At 35.8% G+C, this 20,975-nt stretch overlaps 1 long non-coding RNA gene across 2 annotated transcripts; it reads right to left on the bottom strand.

Annotated features, from left to right (window-relative positions):
- Nucleotides 1–14,248: 14,248 nt before the first annotated feature.
- Nucleotides 14,249–19,892, bottom strand: LOC113664099. 2 transcript variants are annotated; one of them, XR_007144377.1, is made up of 6 exons: nucleotides 19,431–19,892; nucleotides 18,334–18,429; nucleotides 17,784–17,958; nucleotides 16,071–17,443; nucleotides 14,768–15,831; nucleotides 14,249–14,620 (listed from the first exon to the last, which is right to left on the bottom strand). It is a non-coding gene; the product is annotated as an uncharacterized LOC113664099 (long non-coding RNA). The 2 variants fall into 2 exon arrangements; XR_007144371.1 differs by having other exon boundaries at nucleotides 14,768–17,443.
- Between the last annotated feature and the right edge of the window lie 1,083 nt (nucleotides 19,893–20,975).

The raw sequence follows: 20,975 nt of genomic DNA on the forward strand, positions 1-20,975 counted from the left end.
AGAGATATTAATGTCGAGACAGACACGCACATCTCTGCCAATCAGCAAGTCCATTCTGGTGCCAGCCTCAAAGAATAACGTTGCTGTCAAGAATCAAATCTCAAAAAAGAGACATTGTCAAAAGACATACTATGACAAGTCCAGCAGACCTCTTCGACCACTCTTACAAGGAGAGGTAGTGAGACTCGCAACGTCCAAAGGCCATGACCGAATCAGACTCGTCAAACAGCTCTGTGATGAACCACGATATCTTGTGGAAGTTAAAGGAAGAGTATACAGACGAAACCGGAAACATATCCTTCCTGTCGTGGAGCCACCACCACAAAAGTTAAACCACAGCGAAATGTCGCTTCCCTTTGTTCAGATCCCCTCTGCTGAATCTAAGCACAAGTTCCCCACTCCAAGTGAGGTCAAAGAACAACGTACCAACGTAGGAATTGAGAAGAAACCACTGAATGAACATTCAACAAAGGTTCTTTCTACAGCTCCATATGTGACCAGAGCAGTTCGCATTTGCAAACCAAACCCAAAGTACTTGGAATGAAAAAAAAAAGTAAATAGAGACAGAAAAGAAAGTTCTATAATTCAGTAACAAAATGTTTGATTAATTAATGTTAATATTATAACTGATGTTAAATTTTGAGTTAACTTCAATATAAGGAATTGTTCATTAAGCAATAACTGTCAAAGTTAAAGAAGGAGGATGTAGAACAGCAGTGTTCTGTATCTTTAAATCTGAGCAGACTAAGATCCTAAAGCTTGCTTATACACATGTGCAGGTTGGTGCTGCGGTGTAAAGGTTTGTGTATTATATGTTGAACTCTTGCATGTCTCTTAGTAAAGATATTGTTGTTAAAAAAGATTTGCCTTGCCACTCGTCATTCAACAGATGTGTTAATTAATTAATGTAAATTAATTACTCCTAAATAATAGGATATTTTTAACAGAGAGATTTAACTTTTTTCTGTTAAGTCTTTTTAACAAAGTCACTTTGATTTAACAAGATTTGGCTTTTTAATAATTATTATTTTTTATTAAAACATTTAAGACATTTAAGAGACAATTCTGTCTTTGCTTCATACTTTCTTTTTTATTTTCCACACTTTTTCCAGTGTCTCTGCTTGCAGTCCATTACATTATAAGATCATACCTAATAAGCTGTGGTCTCTGTGTTTGTAACAGTGTTCAGTGTTAAAACTGAATTGAAATGAACTTTCTCACACTGAACACTGCAAAATAGCAGAAAACAAATGATGCACTAATAAATAAGTCACTTCTAGTCACTTGTGTCCCTGCTGAAAAATCCAGCATAAACCAGCAGGAATTCCATGCTGGTCCAGGCTGTTTTTTACTGGTTCAAGCTGGTATAGTGCTGGTATAATGCTTTTCAGTGCTGGTATAGTGCTGGTATAGATGGGTGGCCAGCATAGTCATGGTGTTTTCAAGCAAAACGGGGCTGGTGTAGCTGGTTAACCAGTATGATCTTGCTGGAATGAGCTTTATAGGAACAAGCTTTCTTTTTACTTGTAATATAAGATTAAAACACAATATATTGGAATATATTTAATTATAAAGTTATTTCTTTTGCTACCTCTTTTGAATAAAGAACTGAAATAACAAAGCTCAAAAAGCTTTGAATAACAAAGAATAAAAACATTTAAAAATCGTTCGTTAGGGATTAAAGTGTCTTCACAAATTAAATATAGTAATACCAACAAATGTTGACTTCCCGGGCTCCATGAAGCAGCATATATCTTTTTTGAAAGATATATATATATATATATATATATATATATATATATATATATATATATATATATATATATATATATATATATATAAAGCCATGTAAATGATAGGAATATCCAGAATGTATTAAAAAGTGAATTGCAATTCTCTAGAAAATTGTCTTGGTCTTTATTTAACTAGGAATGTGCATTAAGAAATGTGATATGTTGCAAATGGGTTTTGTTGTGGTCTTGCTGGGATCATACTAGTATCATAGACAACATATGTTGACCAGCACGCCAGCATCCCAGGCTGGTCGGCCAGCACGCCAGCATCCCAGGCTGGTCAGCCAGCACACCATCATCCCAAGCTGGTCGGCTAGCACACCAGCAACCAGCACCTAATGCTGGACCAGCATACCACCATCTCAAGCTGGCCCCAGCATGCAAAACATACCTTATGCTGGACCAGCAATGCTGTTTTTTTTAGCAGGGGTGAAATACCAGGAATTGGTCTGTACTGTTTATACCATCTGTATAGATAATGTGGACAGAAGGGTTCCTGTGTAAAACTGTAACACAAACTAATTAAAGTACACACATCATAGAAAATGAAGCAACAACACTCACACATAATGATGTGGTAAATTACAGAGACTTACAATCATCCTAACAGAAGTGACAAAGCATGTGAGGTTTAATTCTTATATACTGCAAAGCCTAAAACTCTTTCCTTAGTTCTGGACATTTCCTCATTACCTCATTGCTGGTCTGAGTGAATGGTCTTAGATACTTTATATATTTCAGTGTTGCATATGTGGAGTAACGGTTTGTCTTTACTGCACTTCTAATTTAATTACAAATTGCCTCAAGGAGTGAAGGAGTGTGAGAATGTGTGTGCATGTTGCACTCTGAAAGACTGGCATCTCATCAAGGAACTAGCTTTAAAAAAAATAACTAAACTGTGTGTAAGTTTTTGTACAGTGCAGCTGGATTTCCTGTCACTGTGGGCGCCAGAGCACAATAGTATAGAGCAGAGTCTGATACAGCAGCAGAGGAGATGATCAGATTCACTTGTTTATCTCCGTGAACATTAGCAGACATTCTTTTGGGATTGTTGGGACTTAGATCTCCATTTTCAAAAACATAAAGAAGGAACTCAGGTTTAGACTTTGGATATTGTCTGTACCATTGCAGATTATATACAGGGTCACTGAAGTCTTTATAGCTGCAGGACAGAGTAACATCATCACCTTCATCTACAACTTTGTGAATAAAAAATGGTTCTATTGGATCTGCCATGGAGTCACCTGTCATAGAGAGAAGAGTTTTAGATGTATTCAATATAGACAAAAATCTTGCATTTAACTGTTTCCTAAAACCACCCCCTCTAATTAATCACTAATTTATACATTAATAGTTTATGCTACAACTAAAATGTTAACTCACCTAGTGAAATCCACAGACACATGAATATAACAATGAACATGATGACTGGTTTTAGCTGAATGAAAATATTTTTTCTGTACTCTAATATGTTTATTTCATAAAGCTTCAAGAGGCTCCACCCACAGCCTCACATGACAGTGCCAGTAATGGTTCAGATGAAGCCAGGATTTACATCTAAATGCCATTTAACAGGTTTTCTTCCACATATTTGCCTGAAATTTACCAGGATTGTTCCAAATGATGAACTTTGCAAGTAAAATTAATTTTGTCTATTTTTGTTGAACTATGTGTTCGTAAAATAAATACTTTCCTCCTCCAGAGCATGGGGTCAATTTAACCCTGCCACATTTAGTCGGGCAATAGGTCACACTTTTGCCCTTTTCAGTGCAATGAACAAACATACAGACACAAAAATGCACACATAAAATGTCCACTAACACACACACACAAAACACACACAAATTGGGCATTGCATTTCATTAGGCCTCAAGAAAAAAAAAGCTACACATTTGTAAATATTTCACACTTTTGATATGCCTTTGCCTAGCAGAGGGCAAAATATTATCTACCGAAATGTTGCTACACACACACACACACACGCAAGCATTGCAATTCATTAGGCCTCCATAAAAAAAACAAAAGCTACTCATTTATAAATATTTCACACGTATATGCATTTGTACAGCTGGGGGCAAAATCTGATCTACCAACAAGCTTCACACACACACACACACACACACACACACACACACACACACACACACACACACACACACACACATGCATTGGGCATTGCAATTCATTGGGCCTCCAAAAAACAAAAACAATCATTTCTAAATATTTCACACTTGTTATATGCATTTGTCCAGCTGGGGACTAGCAAGCTTTACACACACACACACACACACACACACACACACACACACACACACACACACACATTGTTTTTTCATATTCAAATCATATTTGTTTCCTCTCTCTTATTTATGAATTTAGTTGCATCAGTGACCTGGGGATGTTTATAATATTTAATAATTTCTGTGTATTTTACTCAAAAATATGGCATAATTTCATGAGGTTTATTGTTTATAAATTAAATCTAATAAAAAGCATAAGAGGTGTAAAGCAAGTTTTATTCACAAGAAATTATGCCATGTCTTTGAGTTGTGTGTGTGTGTGTGTGTGTGTGTGTGTGTGTGTGTGTGTGTGTGTGTGTGTAGCCTGTTGTGGTTGATCAGATGACATCTGGTAGTATAAATATTATAAACATTACAAAATGTTCACAAATGTAAGCTGATCACACAATGGTGATAATCGTATAGTTTTTTTTTTTTTGCTTTATAAGCATTCAAGTCCATTTGATCTGGAAAAAACAGGTTTTATTATTTACTGACATTAAAAATAGTCAAAATGGTTTCAAAACAATCTCCTGGCTTTGAAATATACCAGCCTGTAATTGTGCATTAACGTTTGTGCCTCTATAGTGAAAATAATTCAAAATTTATGTTTTTTTTAACTAAAAAATGAGGCATTTTTGTATATTAATGAGATTTATTATACCAAATATTACAAAACTTTTTGCAAAATATATGTTAGTAAGTTGGAAAAAAGTTCGACAAAAAAAAGGTGAAAAAAAGGCCATCATATATACTTCATTTTTTATAAGCAGTCAAAACAGACAAGGTCAAGTTGACTCAGTGGTCCTAATTTGGATAGGAAGTCAGAAAAGGACTGCAGGAGGGTTAAATCCAATCTAGTTTCTATAGTAACCAACATATATCTTAAAACTACTTAATTTGACCTAGTCAGGTTCTTTTTATCTGTGTTTCTGACCCCATCAATCTAGAATAGCATAAATAAATAAAATGTAGCATTAATGTTCAAACTGTAATAGAACAAGATGTCCAGAACAGAGCGTTTACTGGGTTTCTGATCTTCACTGTTTACTGGGTCCAGTAATAACCAGTCACACGATTTTTATAATACTCCTAATATTGTGTTCATTAAAATACACTGTTTCTACACTTGATGGTTAAATGCTGGTTAATCCGACAGACTGATGATGAAGTGAAGGTAAATGTTTAAATAGCTCCATCTTGTGAGAAAAGCATGGCTCTACTGATCCAGTTTATATGCGGGACAGTGTGGTGTTTCTGCCTTCACTTGATTATACACTGGTTTGGTCTGGTGCAATGCTGCTTTCAAAACCTTTCTTATAAAAACATTACAATTGTATTGTGACATTTTAATCATAAATCACAATATGCACATGGAAATTGTGCAAAAAATGTATTCATCTTTTTACTCCTTTCTTGTGACAGTGTTCAGTCACCAATAAAACACAGAACTATTCCACTGTTGCTGATCAACCCACTGAATCTGACTTCATCTCTTGAACATGTCTTAGTTACAGATCTGTTTTGTATCTCATAATGTGGATCTCAAAGTGACAGGTTTCTGTGATGTAAAAAATAATAATAAATGAGACCGAGATAAATAAATTCAGAATGTTTTTTTAATATAATTGGAGATGTGACTGTGTTCAGAATTAAGCAATCACATTCAAACTCATGTAAATAATAGTCAGTACACACATGCCATCATTTAAAGTGCCCCTGACTAACCTCAAATAAAATTCAGCTGTTTCATTAGGCTTTTCCTGACATTTTTCAGCAGAGATCTTAAAAACATCATAGGGACCTCGTTATTAAAAGGTTTCAGTCAGGAGAAGTGTACAGAAGAATTTCCAAGGCATTAAATATGCCATTGAACACAGTGAAGACAGTCATCATCAAGTAGAGATTAGTAGAGAGTAGAACTATGGCACAACAGTGAAATTACCAAGAACTTCCCTCCAAAATTTATGAAAAGATGAGAAGAAAACTGGAAAAAGAAAAGAGCTGCAGGAATTTCTGGCAAGTACTGGATGTGTAGTACATGCTATCTCAACAATCTTAAAACCCAATGTGGACTTCTGCTGTTGTAGCTCACATACCTCAAGAATCAGTGTATTTTGTTTTAAGATGCTTGGTTGTAAGTTTAATGGATTTTTTAATAAAATGATTATTGTGTATTGAGAGCATATTTATTTCATTGTGTAGTGTTGAAGTTCAGAAGATCCACTTGTTTATTATCTCTAACCCTAACCCTCTTTAATAGACATTCTTAGGGGAGTGTTGGGTCTTAGATCTCCATTTTCAGTAATATAAAGCAGGAACTCAGGTCTAGATTTTGGATATTGTCTGTACCAGTACAGGTACAGTAGTTTCCTGAAGTAAAGCTTGAGTCGAATCTGCAGGACAGAGTAACATTATCGCCTTTATCTTCAAATTTATGAGTGAAAAGTGGCTTTATTGAATCTACCATGCAGTCACTTGTTATAGAGAAAAGAACATGCTTTTACTTTCACACAGTTGAGCCAGAACATGTTAGAATCACACTCTGTGATTTATGATAGCTTCTCGTCAATTAAACATGAAGCTGTGTGTGCAAATAAAGTGAAGTGTTTACATTATCCCATGACAAACACTTCCATTACAAGAGAAGCTTTTATTCATTGCATCAGTAATGTGCTGGAGATAAAAAAATGGCATACATTACACACTATTGAGAAATTGTATTTGTATTTGTATTTGTAATTGTATAGTCACCAAGAAAACACAGAACTATTCCACTGTTGCTGATCAAACCACTGCATCTGACTGCACCTCTTAAACATATCTTAGAGTTACAGATCTGTGTTGTGTATCATACAGTGGATATATAAACCTGTGTCAATCACATTCAATCTCATGTTAAATACAGTGCAGCTCTTCCAGTTGGCTTTTCCTGACTTTTTTTATTGGTTGCATCTTACAGCAAAAGCCATGGTCGACAGAGAGCTTCCAAACATCAGAGGGATCTCATTGTTAAAAGGTATCAGTCAGGAGAAGTGTACAGAAGAATTTCCAAGGCATTTGATATACCATGGAACACAGTAAAGACACTCATCTTCAAGTGGAGAAAATATGGCACAACAGTGACATTACCAAGAAATAGGCTCCAAAATTCATGAAAAGAGAAGTAAACTGGTCAGGGAGGCTGCAAGGAGCTGTAGGAATTTCTGGAAAGTACTGTATGTGTAGTACATGTGACATTCAAAACAATCTCAAATCTTGATGTGGACTTCTGCTGTTGTAGCTCATCTACCTCAAGAATCAGTGTCTTGTGTTTTTAGATGCTTAGTTGTACGTTTAATGCATTTCTTAATAAAATGATTTGTGATTCTAGAGCATATTTATTTCATTATGTAGTGTTGAGGTTCACCATATTATGAGCAGGTTGCAGGGCTTTTTTTTGCTTACCATATTTGGTAATTTGACAAATCATTTATATAGTACAGAGAAATTGAAAATGTGTTGCATTCATCGACACCCATAGCACACAGCTGTACATTTTACTCATTTTTTGTACATTTTTTTCCTTAATCCACCTAAAGCTCCTTTTACTTACAACCTTCTTTAGAGCATTCAGTGCTGCTTATACATTGTGCCATTTAAAACACAGCTCTGAATTCTGTGCATTCATAGTATAAGATGAATATGTGCAGTAGAAGAGTGCAATAAGACTCATAAAATGTCTTTCCTTTTGTGTTTTCCAATAGCATTTTACTGTTATTATAATCCTGTAGCTGTAATAATGACAAAGTGTGTGAAAGGTAATCGTTAAAACTTTCTTCCAAAGTCAGAGGACCAAAGTTTTATTCTCAGACTTGAAATCACCTCTTCGACTACAATGTAGAAAAAAGGCAAGTGTGCTGTTTTATAAGTCTAAATGCTATATAAATAAGATACTTAAAAATCTGTTAAAAAATCTCCCATTCATGCAAACAGCCACACACCTAGTATTTGTATGTAATGATAGACACACTACAGACCAAGGTAAGCAAAAGAGTGGATATTTATTGAAGTATGTGAACATAAATCAGAATTGTAGATAGAACAAGTCACCAATACTTTGCAGCACACACAAACGCACACACAGGAATGTCACAGGAATCCAAGTAATAGAATCCTTAACTTGAGGAAGTAGATCCTGAAGCGAATCCAGATGATCAAGAAGTATTGTTGTGATCTAATCTACTATATAATATAATTTATTTCTGTGATGCAAAGGTGAATTTTCATCAGCCATTACACCAGTCGTCAGTGTCACATGATCTTTTAGAAATCATTCTGATATTTCTCATCAGTATTGCAGTTGTTGCGCTCCTCATATTTTTTATAACCTGCTATAATTTTTTAAGGATTGCTTGCTTAATAAAAGTTATATTTTAAATGGTAATAGTACTTTACAATATTACTGGGTTTTTTTTTTCTTCTTTTTTTAAATGAGCATAAGATACTTTTTCAAAAACATAAAATATTGAATTTTGTCCGAACTTTGACTGCCCTATTGTATATATTAGGCTATAGTTTGTTTTAGAAAACATGCTGATTGTGGAGTATTATTCATATAGACTATAGACGAGCTTTTCCCAATCTTTTTATATAGAACGATGCCACAGATTATTTACATTTCTCCAAATTTCTCATAAATTCCCATAAATTCCAGTTTCAAAATAAATAAAATAAAAATAATTTCAGACAAAATAAACATGTCTAGAAAGCATTATTTACTAATAGTGAATGATTATATATAGGTGCTGTATATTGCAGTTGTCATTTTGCCAAGGTCTTGAGTGCTCGTTTCAGTGGCCAGTAAATTGCATAACTTCAGGTGTACTGAAGGAAGAAGTTAACACTGATTTGGAAAAGGAGGATGTATCTGAAGAAGAGGAAGGGAAGAGTACAACCCAGAGAATGATTCCTCATCTTCAGATGAAGAAGAAATCCCCCAAGCTGACAAAATCCGAAAACTTTTTTGTCAAAGAACAGCAAAATATAATGGTCTTCTTTACCATATGGCAACCATTAAAAAGTCATTGAAAAAAATCATCCTATAAATAACCAATATACATGGTTTCCAGAGGTGGGAAGTAACGGAGTAAAAATACTTTGTTACTGTACTTAAGTAAATTTTTCTGATATCAGTACTTTACTCCACTATTTATTTTTCGGACAACTTTTTACATTTACTCATTACATTTTTACACAAATATCTGTACTTTTTACTTCTTACATTTTCCAAACGGACTCGTTACTTTTAGTATTATTTCTTCTCATTGAGCGCTATTTCCAGCCTATCATCCTATCATTGTGCGGCTTTTTCACCATGTGACTGGTGTACTGTATTATTTACTGGCTATCAGACATAGACTAAGGATAGCGGAGCTAACAATGAGCAGCACGCCTACAAGGAATGGCTAATGTTAATTCAGAGGGAGTCACCGATGTTAAAATAACTAACAACGAGGACATTCCTGAACACACATGGCCATATATGAGGGAGATGTTTGAAATAATCGGCGTCAAAAAGGATTCCAAGGCGAATGCGTTGCGAATTGTGTCAACCAGGGGCGGTTCTAGCCCTTTTTTAGGGTGGCTTCAGCCCCCTGTTTGTAATCTGAGCCACCCTAAAACTATAAGTATAATTTTTACTTTCATAAATAAACAATAAATATTACGTTAAAATGCCAAACATGTCGTCGATGGGAAAGAAAATTATTTATCAGTTTGATCTAAAAGCGATTTTTTTTTACTCTGCTTTTACACGCGTGTGTTGTAGTCTTTCAAAAGTGCGTCTTCAGCTGTCTGCTTTATTTGAACATAAAAGCATAGGTACGCGCAGCGTGCACGCGCAGTCACAGCTGGAGACATTTATATATAAGTTTAATCGCCCGAAAGACGCAAAGACGGCAACCAAAAGCTATTCTTTTTACCAGAGTTGTCATATAATATAAAACTCTTCTTGTTTTAAATTCTCACTGAGTGCTAAGCCCCCCTAAAGATGAAATTTTTTTGGTGTCAAACCAAAAAATACGAAGTGCTTAATTTAATTAACATTAATTTTGTCATTTGTAAAATATCACAATAATTTTGAGTTGTTTTCAAGGACAGAGCTGGAATCTCCCTACAGTTTGGGATATGGCCTTGGTGATAGACTTGGTATACATTATATTTTGATGAAATTATTGGGTCACCTGACCTTTCCTCTTATATATCTGGTTGTTTTCTGATCTCATCCCTATTGAACACCTTTGGGACGAATGTGAATGCTGACTCCACCCTACCTCACCTACATCAGTGCCTGCCTTTCGTAACACTCTTGTGGCTGATGAAAACAAATCTCCATCAGCACACTCCAAAATGATATATACATAGACACACAGACATATATATATATATATATATATATATATATATATATATATATATATATATATATATATATATATATATATATATATAACATGACATCCAGTTACCAGCATGACACTAAACAGGTAGTAGTAACGGCGACTTTTTACTTAAGTACATGTCAGAGCCCATACTTCTTTACTTTAACTTGAGTAAAAGTCTGTAGTCACTACTTCTACTTTTACTGGAGTCTTTTAAAAACTGAGTATCTGTACTACTTGAGTAAAGGATGTGTGTACTTTTGCCACCTCTGATGGTTTCCATAAATATCGAGACAAGTGGAAAATCATGGATAAGACTGACCTGACTGTCTACATAGGGCAGATAGGTCTATAGGTGTACAGTATACGTCATGATAGGTCTATAGGTGTATAGGTCATGATATTTTCGATGTTTCAAAGTATGCCTGCAAAATATGGGTGGTCTGTGATGCACAATCCAGCTATGCTTGGAAGATGCAGCTTGTGGACAATGTTTTTGTACAGTGCAACTGGATTTCCTGTCAGTGAGGGCTGCAGAGTACAGTAGTATAGAGCAGAGTCTGATACAGCAGCAGAGGAGATGATCAGATCCACTAGTTTATCTCCATCAACTTTAGCAGACATTCTTGGTTGATTGTTGGGACTTAGAATTCCAGTTGTATAAATATAAAGAAGGAACTTCGTTTTAGATTCTGGATATTGTCTGTACCAGTGAATGTTGCTTTGTGTGTTACTTGTTTCATATTTGCAGGACAGAGTAACATCACCTTCATCTACAACTTTAAAATGAGTGAAAAGTGGTTCTATTGAATCTGCCATTGAGTCACCTGTCATAGAGAAGATAACAATATTTTTAACCTTTACACAATCAAACTACAGAATTTCACAAAACGTACCTATAATCTGATGCTTCTTAACACCACAACAAATGAATTAACCAGTAATTCAATAATTAATATTTCTGTAGTAACAAAAATGTTAACTCACCTAGTGAAAGACACAGAAACACGAATATAACATTGAACATGATGAATGATTTTAGCTGAATGAAAATTCTTTCTTTACTTGATGTTAACATCAAAAATGTTCCATGAGGCTCCACCCACAGCATCACATGACAGTGCCACTAATGTTACTGATTCTTACTGAAACATCTTGACTTTACATTCAGCTTCAAAGGATAAATATGTAGATATCTAATTTGTATAAATCTAATAATTAAAGTATTATATATGTAATTTTATCTAAGAATCCTGTTATAAATAGGAGAGTTTGGGGTTATTTCGCTAAGGTAAGGGACAAACCAGCCTCTTTTCTTTCACTTGTCTATTTTTATTTGTTATTTGACTCACTTGATTTTAATAGAATTGACTTGCCTAATAAAGCCACCGTGTAAGACCATAGTTACTTTCATAATCAAAAAAAATCTACATCTCTGGGGTATGTGAGCAGGAACCTAATACTGTACTTAAACTAACTGACTTCGCCATCTTGTGGAGAAAGGAGAATGACTATACAACATTGTATTACATACATATCCATCGATTTCACCCAATTTGTACTGATAGCTTCTGCTAGATGGCAAAAGAGTAAAGAGTCTTTGTGTTAGATGCACAAAGTGGGTGGCTTATTAAATTAATTTATCTGATTAGGATCCACAGTTAAAGTAAGAGAAACTCTGCACAAGATGCCGTCTGTTACTTTCCTAAATGTAGCCATGATAGGAAAGGTGAGGTTTGCGCTGCAAATGCAGTGCAACTGACACACTGATGGAATTTTCTGGAGCAGAGAAGCTCCTCTATGATGTACACAGATTGATCACTGTAGAAATGTGGATCCTTCTGAGGTCAAAATCATCTACTATGGATTGTTATTTCTACAATAGTCCAATTTTCTACAATTTCTACAATAGTCCAAAACACTTTATCTCTGTATGTAGAATGGTCATTTTGTATAAAAATTGTGTAATTCTTATACAGTTCAGCTGATTTGTATTTAAATACACATATTAAAGCCGAAAGAATGCACTGTAATCTCATATTCAGTTAAAAAAATGTTATTTATTTAATAGGATAACAAAAATGTTATAATGTATTTCAGTAAGCTGATGAACAAATATCTGCTGGTGTTAATATCAAAGATACCAGTAAGCCATTAGTCTTCACTCGAGAGTGGTGTATGGTGTGTATTCATGAGTTTTGCTGGTTTGAATGAGGGTTGAAGTGGTTTTCACTTGGTGTGTGTTTGGTAAACATGGTGGTTTATTTGCTTTATGTGTTTTACATCCTCCCTGTCGCCTACATTAACATTTAGATTTACTTTTATTCATACCACAGTAGACAGAAGTAATAAATTATCTTATATAAATAATATACAGTATATATAAAAACAAATGGTAAAAATAACACCATATCAATGTCCAAAGCTCTATAGACCTGTCTGTATGTGGTAGTCATGCAAAACATACACTATATAGCCAACAGTTTGCAGATTCCTGGCTGTGACCCACATATCTGAATTAGGAGGCCATGACTTTAGAATTAGATGTTCAACAGAGACATGTGGGTCCAGCTGCACATCCACTTTGAAAATGAGACATATTGTGTGATCACATTCAAACCCACTCTACCCTAAAAAATAATATAAGCAACTGCCTGCTTTATATACACCTTCATTCATTCATTCATTCATTCATTCATACATTCAATGGATCTAGAGCTTCTCTGATCAATACTAGTCATGAAGCAGGAATACACCCTGGATGAGACACCAGTCCAACACAGGAGTCCAACCAGGACTAATAGTAATTCATTACAGTGGATTTTGAGATGTTTATGAATTTAATTACACATTGTGTTCACCAGCAACATCTGGAACATGAAACACATTTCAGTAAATTTGTGAATTATCCATGATTATTGTTGTATAGTTGCAGTGTTAATTCCTTATTCTCTTTTGCTCAGTTATTTTCTCCACCAGCAAATATTATTGTAACTCTTTATATTGTGATGAAGCCAAAACTCAAATTAACCGTTTACAATTAGTTCAAAATGCTGCTGCTTGATTTCTTTTAAAAAAGGGTAAAAGTGATCACATTACCCCTTTTCTGAGGACTCTTCACTGGTTGCCTGTTGAATACAAAATTTGTTTTAAAATACTTTCATTTGTTTTAAGTCCCTGCATAATCAAGCTCCTATTTATTTATCTGAATTATTACATCCTTACTCTCCTTCCAGAAGCCTAAGATCAGGCAACCAGAACCTCCTCACTGTTCCCTTTTCAAGACTTAAGCATAGAGGGGATCGAGCTTTTTCAGTAATTGGGCCACAGTTTTGGAATGATTTGCCCATAGAGTTAAGATTAGCGCCCTCTCTGTCCATTTTTAAGTCTAAAACGTTTAAAACGTTTTCGTTTTAATGTTTTAATGTGTATTATTATATTTTTTAATTCTATTTGTAAGTGTATTTTTTACTAACACTCTTATTGTACAGCACTTTGGTCAGTCCTTTGGCTGTTTTAAATGTGCTTTATAAATAAAGTGAACTTGAACATACTGTTATTGAAATTTGTTTTACATTTTTTTTCATCAGGGGTATAACAACATAACAGCATGAACCTTAGCAGAAAAAAATCTATTTGATTAAAGATGAACATTTATTTTTAAAGGATTTCTTCTCTGATTATTCAAATAAACATTAAAGTCTGAGAATTAAGAAAGAAAACTGTATTTGAATGAAACAGATAAACAGCTCCCCCTGCTGAGAGACAAATATCAAGCATGACTTTTTGTACAGTCTGTTAGAGTTTTGTGTCACTGTGTGCTGCATGGCACAGTAGTACAGTGCAGAGTCTGGTACTGCAGCAGGAAAAATTTCCAGATCTACTTTCTTCTCCTTTTTACGAAGTTTGATGGATAGTCGTGGGTTAAGCTTATTTTTAGTTCTAGTGTCACTATCTGTGGATTCATGAATCAGCAGCAGAAACTCTGGTTCTGATTGAGGTTTTTGTCGATACCAGTGGAGATATCTAGCTGATTGATCATATGTGCAGGTCAGTGTGATGTTGCTGCCTTCACTTGAAGATATGATGGTTTGGTCTGGTGTAATGCTGCTGTCAACAGCACCTGCTGTAAAGACAATGCAACAACATAAACATTCCTACTTTCATTACTAAAGGACATATAATTATTTTTGCTAAATGAATCCTCATGTTTAGGTAACAGTACAAATGTTCAGCATCCACCTAAAGGTTATGTATAATATAAATGACTTACCAAAATTTTTGACAACTATCAATACAAAGAAGAATAACATGATTGTTCTGTGTGTCTCTTGCAGTAAATATAAATGTCAGTATCTCTGTGAAACTGTCTAAACTGTATCTCACAACATCTAGCTCCACCTACTGAGGTGTAGTCATGTCAATTCAGACAACATTCCCGAAGACTAAAATTTACTTCTCATGTCACCTCTGACCTCATTTACTGTACATTGATTAATTTAAATCTGTTACCAATTCAATAATTCAAACATTGAATGTTGATAATGCAGTTTATTATTTGTATTAATTCTCTTAATCTTTCCATATTTTGCTGGATCTTCTAATAATATTACACAGTTAACAACTATAAGGACTTAATGTAATTTTGTGATTAATTATACAATATATGATTTAACATTGTAATATTGTACTGAAATACTAAGCAGTTCATTAACTTAAATATACAGCACCTGCTAATTTTTACTTGATTTAACTAGTGAGTTATTAATATGGCTGTGTTATACAGTACTTCATGATTAATCATCTATACAATACTGAAAGCTTCTACCTGTTTGTGTGGTGTTTACATTATTTATACACTTCAAAATAATTGTTGGAAGTCCATGTGCATAATTGAGTTTGTGGATTTAATCACAAATAAGTGAATGTATGGTTCAAAAATATATAATTAAATAATAAACAAATCTCAGTAAAATTTTCCAACTACGTGGTCATAGAAAATAAATGGCTTGATTCCAAATGTAAACTTAATGCTGGGAACACACGTGTAAGCTGATGTTGGTGCAAACACACTCATCTTCATGGACTGGGTTGACTTCCTCCTCAGCAGGTGGAGGCTCCAAACTCGTCATTAATGGACAAGTGACATTCAAACTGTTTAAACTGATCAAGCTAGCCAGCAAGGGCTACACAAACCCTTAAGGGATTCTTGATCTTTGTCAAGGGGTCTCAATAGCAGCACTGATGCCACAGAGGAGCTCGTACAGCCACCTACACAAGACTTACTTAAGTGTACAAGCGTTGCCACAGTGCTGATGGGTGGTTGTTTGGAAACATCTGTATGTGAACAAAGTAAAAAAAAACACATGGAAAAAAAAATAACACAAAAAAGCATATTTGACAAACTTGATGGAGATTTGTATACTTTTGACAGAGTAGACCATGTTTTTCCACACATTAACATATCTGATGTAGTATTCCAGCTTAATATATTATCTTATAAACTTACTTATTGAAACTTTGCTGCTTCTCCTGAATACTGGGGGGTATTCCAGAAAGCAGGTTATGTGACATACCTGGGTATGTTTAAGGGTAAGTTCGTGGATAACCTCAACTTTCGGTCCCAAAAACGGAGGTAACTTTCTGGGTATGTATGTAACCATAGCAACTGACTCTCTGAAGATAACCTGAGATAACCTTTGATGAGGATCCTGTGGATGTAGAAGCACAAATTATACAAGTTTTTTTTTCATCGGGAGAGGGTTATAAGACCGCATATTGATCTGTTTGCATACCCTAATGAATTTTGAAAGAGCGTTATCGTTTTTCAAAAGATCCGTTAGATTATTTAACACGTCGTTTAAAACCGCATATCGCAAATGTGACAAACCACGGTTCTGCGCTAAGCACAGAAAACATTCTGTGCATAGCACTTAGGTTTTTTGCGTCTGGCCATTTTTTGTACAGTGTGGGCGATTCAGAGCATGTGGGAAAGGCAACTGTGTGTAGAGCCTTCCGTACAGTATGTCTGGCACTTAAACAGTTCTTACCCACGTTTGTGCAGTTCCCTGGCCATAAACCTCTGCTTGTTATTAAAGACGAATTCCACAGAGTGGCAGGTTTGTCCTTTTTAGTAAAATCTATGATGCATATTTAGTCATATAATTTATATCTATACATGTATTCATTATGTGCACCCACACTTCATACTTCCATAACTTTCTGTTTCAGGGTTTCCAAATGTAATTGGGTGCATTGATGGCACTCACATTCGTATTAAAGCTAATTTTTTTCCCTTCTTAAATTCATTAAAGTCGTTAAAGTCATTACTTTTTCCACTAACTAGGTAATATGTGAGGCAACCCAAATAATTACCAATTTTGAGGCAAAATGGCCAGGATCTGTGCATGATGCCAGAATTTTCCGTGAGTCATCATTATGCCAGACATTTCAGCAGGGTATGTTTTGCTTTATACAATTGTTTTTTTTCCTTTTTACTATATTTGTGTTGTACACTTCAATCATTACAGGACAGTACAATGGTTACTTGCTGGGGGACAGAGGATACCCTTGTCTGCCCCATTTAATGACACCCTACCCTGAACCTGAGCCTGGACCACAGACACGGTTTAACCTGGCGCACAGCCAAACATGGGCCAAGGTGGAGATGACTATAGGGATCCTCAAATCTCGGTTTCAGTGTCTGCGTGGGCTCCGGGTTAGTCCAGAGAGGGCATGCGACATTATAGTGGCTTGTGTTGTGCTTCACAATATTGCCATTATAAGAGGAGAGAGCCACCCTCCTTGTTTTGAGGAAGATGGCCCAGAGGAACACCTACAGATTTTAGAGGCCAACAGAGACGGAAGACTTTTGAGAGACAGGATCTGTCAAAATTACTTTTTATTAATTTTTTGCACTGGTCTGGAAGGCAGTTTATTTCTTTATTTCCTGAAAAACAATAAAAGTAAAATTCAATAAAATGTTTTTTTTTATATTGCTTGACACATACATACACTGTGTATATATATATATATATATATATATATATATATATATATATATATATATATATATATATATATACACATATACACATTATACACACACACATATATATATATATATATTATACACATATTATAATATTCAGACATTTGTTTTAATATTCAAGTTCTCACCTTAAGGCAATGCTCCAGTAATTCAATTTCAAGTGCTGCTTTTTTAATGAGGAGCCTTTGATGAGGAGACAATAAAATTCAAATATGGACACCTGGACACAAATTCTTACCTTGCTTAGATTGTGTGCTGAGGTTGAAGGACCCTCATCTGTGGGCAAATCCCTAGGTATGTACTGTGAAAGGACAATGACAGTTTGTTACTATAATGCAAAATCATACCTCAGTGGACCTACCAGCATTGTCCACTTCTGTCACAGCAGATGTGCTCTCATCATCGTTTTCATCCTACAGGAGAAATATTCAAGTATACATTATCTGGCAAAAAAAAAAACAAAAAAAAACTAAAAGCAACTAAAGGTACCTGACAACAAACTGTGACAGACCCATTAAATTCTCAATATTATCAAAGAAAATAATACATGAAAAGAGTAACATGTCAAACTAAGATCACAGTAGCCTATACATCATATGCAGTTAAATAAAATAAGCCTACATAAAAATCTTGTTCAAAAAGCCTTTGTGACACAGACAGTAATTTTTTAGGATAAAAAAATTAAAATAAATCATAGAGGTAAACTTGTATTTCACCATTTTTTCACCATCACTTGTGTTGCATGGTGTGTGCGATGAACTGCCCCCCCTGGAATGCCAGCAACCAACCTTTATTAAGGTACAGAGCCAGCTCCTCAGATGGGGTGAGGGGAGGTGGTGGCGGCCCCCCGCCAGTTAGACGGGCTTCAGTCTTCTTTCTGTTAGCTACATGACAGAATGAATATACTAAATCCTGTTATAACAATAGTTCAGTAATTCATTCATTCATTTTCTACCGCTTATCCGAACTTCTCGGGTCATGGGGAGCCTGTGCCTCAGGAGTCATCGGGCATCAAGGCAGGTGTGGGAAATTTTAATACATAGAAGGTTCAAATTATACCCCAACTAGGGGAAAGATGAAAGGGGGAGAAAAAAGCATACATTGAGGGTCAAATGCTATCAGGTGCATCAGGAACAAACAGGCACACAGGCCATTAGGGCCATTAGAGGCAAGCAAATCAAGACCATTAGAGGTAGTAAAAAAGCACTCAGCAACCCACACACACACAGTGAGGCCGAAAAGGACATGTGCACATACAGGATTCAGGCCCAAAAAGTTCAAAAGGAAAGAGTCACTTCTTAATATAAAATGGTTTGACAGCAAAACGAGGAGGATATTGAGTCTTTTTGTTAACACGCCACGTAGTTTAAGTAGCTTGTGTGTTTGTGGATGAGGCTGAAGGAGTCTGGGTAGACTTGGTGGCCACTGTAGCAGTCTAGGTTGAAACATTGATTCCCCTAGCAGCAGATGTGTCACTGGGCTGACCACGACTCTCCATGTCCTGAAGATAATGAGTAATGACCTCAGTGAGAAGATCAGCAGTAGGAGACGGGGTAGAAAGATTAGTCTCATCCAAGTGTAGCGTCTGGCACCAGTCATTTTAGATTTCATGTCCCAGGCACCCTAAATTTCAACATCTACTCCTCAATTAACCGATGACCACTCCGTTTTACGATTTTATTGAGGGCTACACTCCACAGCGTCACACACCCACACCTGGCTCCAGAATGTCTGGAGTCTCCACAAAGACCAGATAACCCCATGCGGCTTATTTGGGCCCGCAAACAGAACTCACACACACACACACACACACACACACACACACACACACACACAACACAATGAGACATTCCTCTTACTGTCAGCGCACTCATCCGAAGCTCACCTTCGCGGCGCACTCTGGTGATGTCATTCCCTGTCGCATGACTTTTATACTCGGCAGTGCTATTTAAGCACGCCGTTCATGCTAGATTCTCGCCAGATGATCTCTCGTCACTACGTTGCTTTTGTGAGTCACTCCTGCCAGCCTCCGGTCCGAGTGTTCTCTGTGCCTCGCTGTTTGTATCCCGTGTGGATTTTCCCGTCTCGGATTACCCTTTTTTCCCCGGGATTCCTTACGTGAGTTTTTTTTTTCATTCTCTGCTGCCGGGTGTTTTTTCCGTTTTTTGCGCGCCGGTTATTGACTACTAGGATTACCCTTTTCCTGTGTGGATTACTTCCGTTTTCTGTTTGGATTATTTTTTGCCCATGCTTGGATTACTTCCTTTTTTTCCCCTGTGTCGATTACTTTATTTCTTGTCAATCGAACTTCCGGTTTCGAGACTGTTACGCCGATGGCGTCAGACTAGTCCCTCTGCCGCTGCGATCTGTAGGAGGTTCAGCCCAAGACTTTGCCCGGCTACATCCTCTGTGCATTTATGCATTTATATATAGACATTTATTACTATCATTTATATTAATAAATTCTCTATTTTTTTTTGGACCCTGGCCTGCGTTTGGGTTCTCCTTCCCAGCACCCTCATCTGTTTGCTGATAGAATGACCTTTAACTAGAGTGAGAATCAGTGGTGTGTATCTCACTATGTACAGTAAGTTGTATACGATTCTGTACAATAGTGCTGTATGTGCTGAACTTTACACGTCTCTAGAAGGCCACACACAGGAAGTGACACTGTTGTAGTGTAACTTTGTACAGATCATCACTTGTGAACTGAGTCACCAATAAAACAGAACAATACCCGTGTTACTTCACATCCCACTCCATTAGATGTGCTATTTTAATTAATGTAAATTATTTACTCCTAAATAATGATATATTTAAATGATAAAATATTTGCTCTTTTAGTAATAGATGTTTTTATGACTCTTTTAGTAATAGATTAAATTAAAATTAAATATTATATAATACACTGAATGACCTGTAACTAGAGTGAGAATCAGTGGTGTGTATCTCACTATGTACAGTAAGTTGTATACGTTTCTGTATAATAGTGCTGTATGTGCTGAACTTTACACATCTCTAGAAGGCCACACCCAGGAAGTGACTGTTGTAGTGTAACTTTGTACAGATCATCACTTCATAGTATCAGTGACCATGATCTGAGTCACCAATAAAACACAGAACAATACCAGTGTTAACTCACAACCTATTGCATTAGATGTGCCATTTAATTATTGTAAATTCGGTGCCTTGCTCAAGGGCACATCAGTCATGGTATTGCTGGCCCGAGACTCGAACCCACAACCTTAGGGTTAGGAGTCAAACTCTCTAACCATTAGGCCACGACTTCCCTACACATCAAATCTCAAAGAAAGAACTGTTCCTCAAAGAACTAACATTTAATTATCACTGTAATGGTTTGGCATTTTGGAGTATTTCTATCATGTGAACTTTACACTGTCATTCACTAAGCTACAGTACCTAAAGTCAG

The sequence above is a fragment of the Tachysurus fulvidraco genome, chromosome 1 (genome assembly GCF_022655615.1).
Source record: "Tachysurus fulvidraco isolate hzauxx_2018 chromosome 1, HZAU_PFXX_2.0, whole genome shotgun sequence".
NCBI classification, from domain to species: Eukaryota; Metazoa; Chordata; class Actinopteri; order Siluriformes; family Bagridae; genus Tachysurus; species Tachysurus fulvidraco.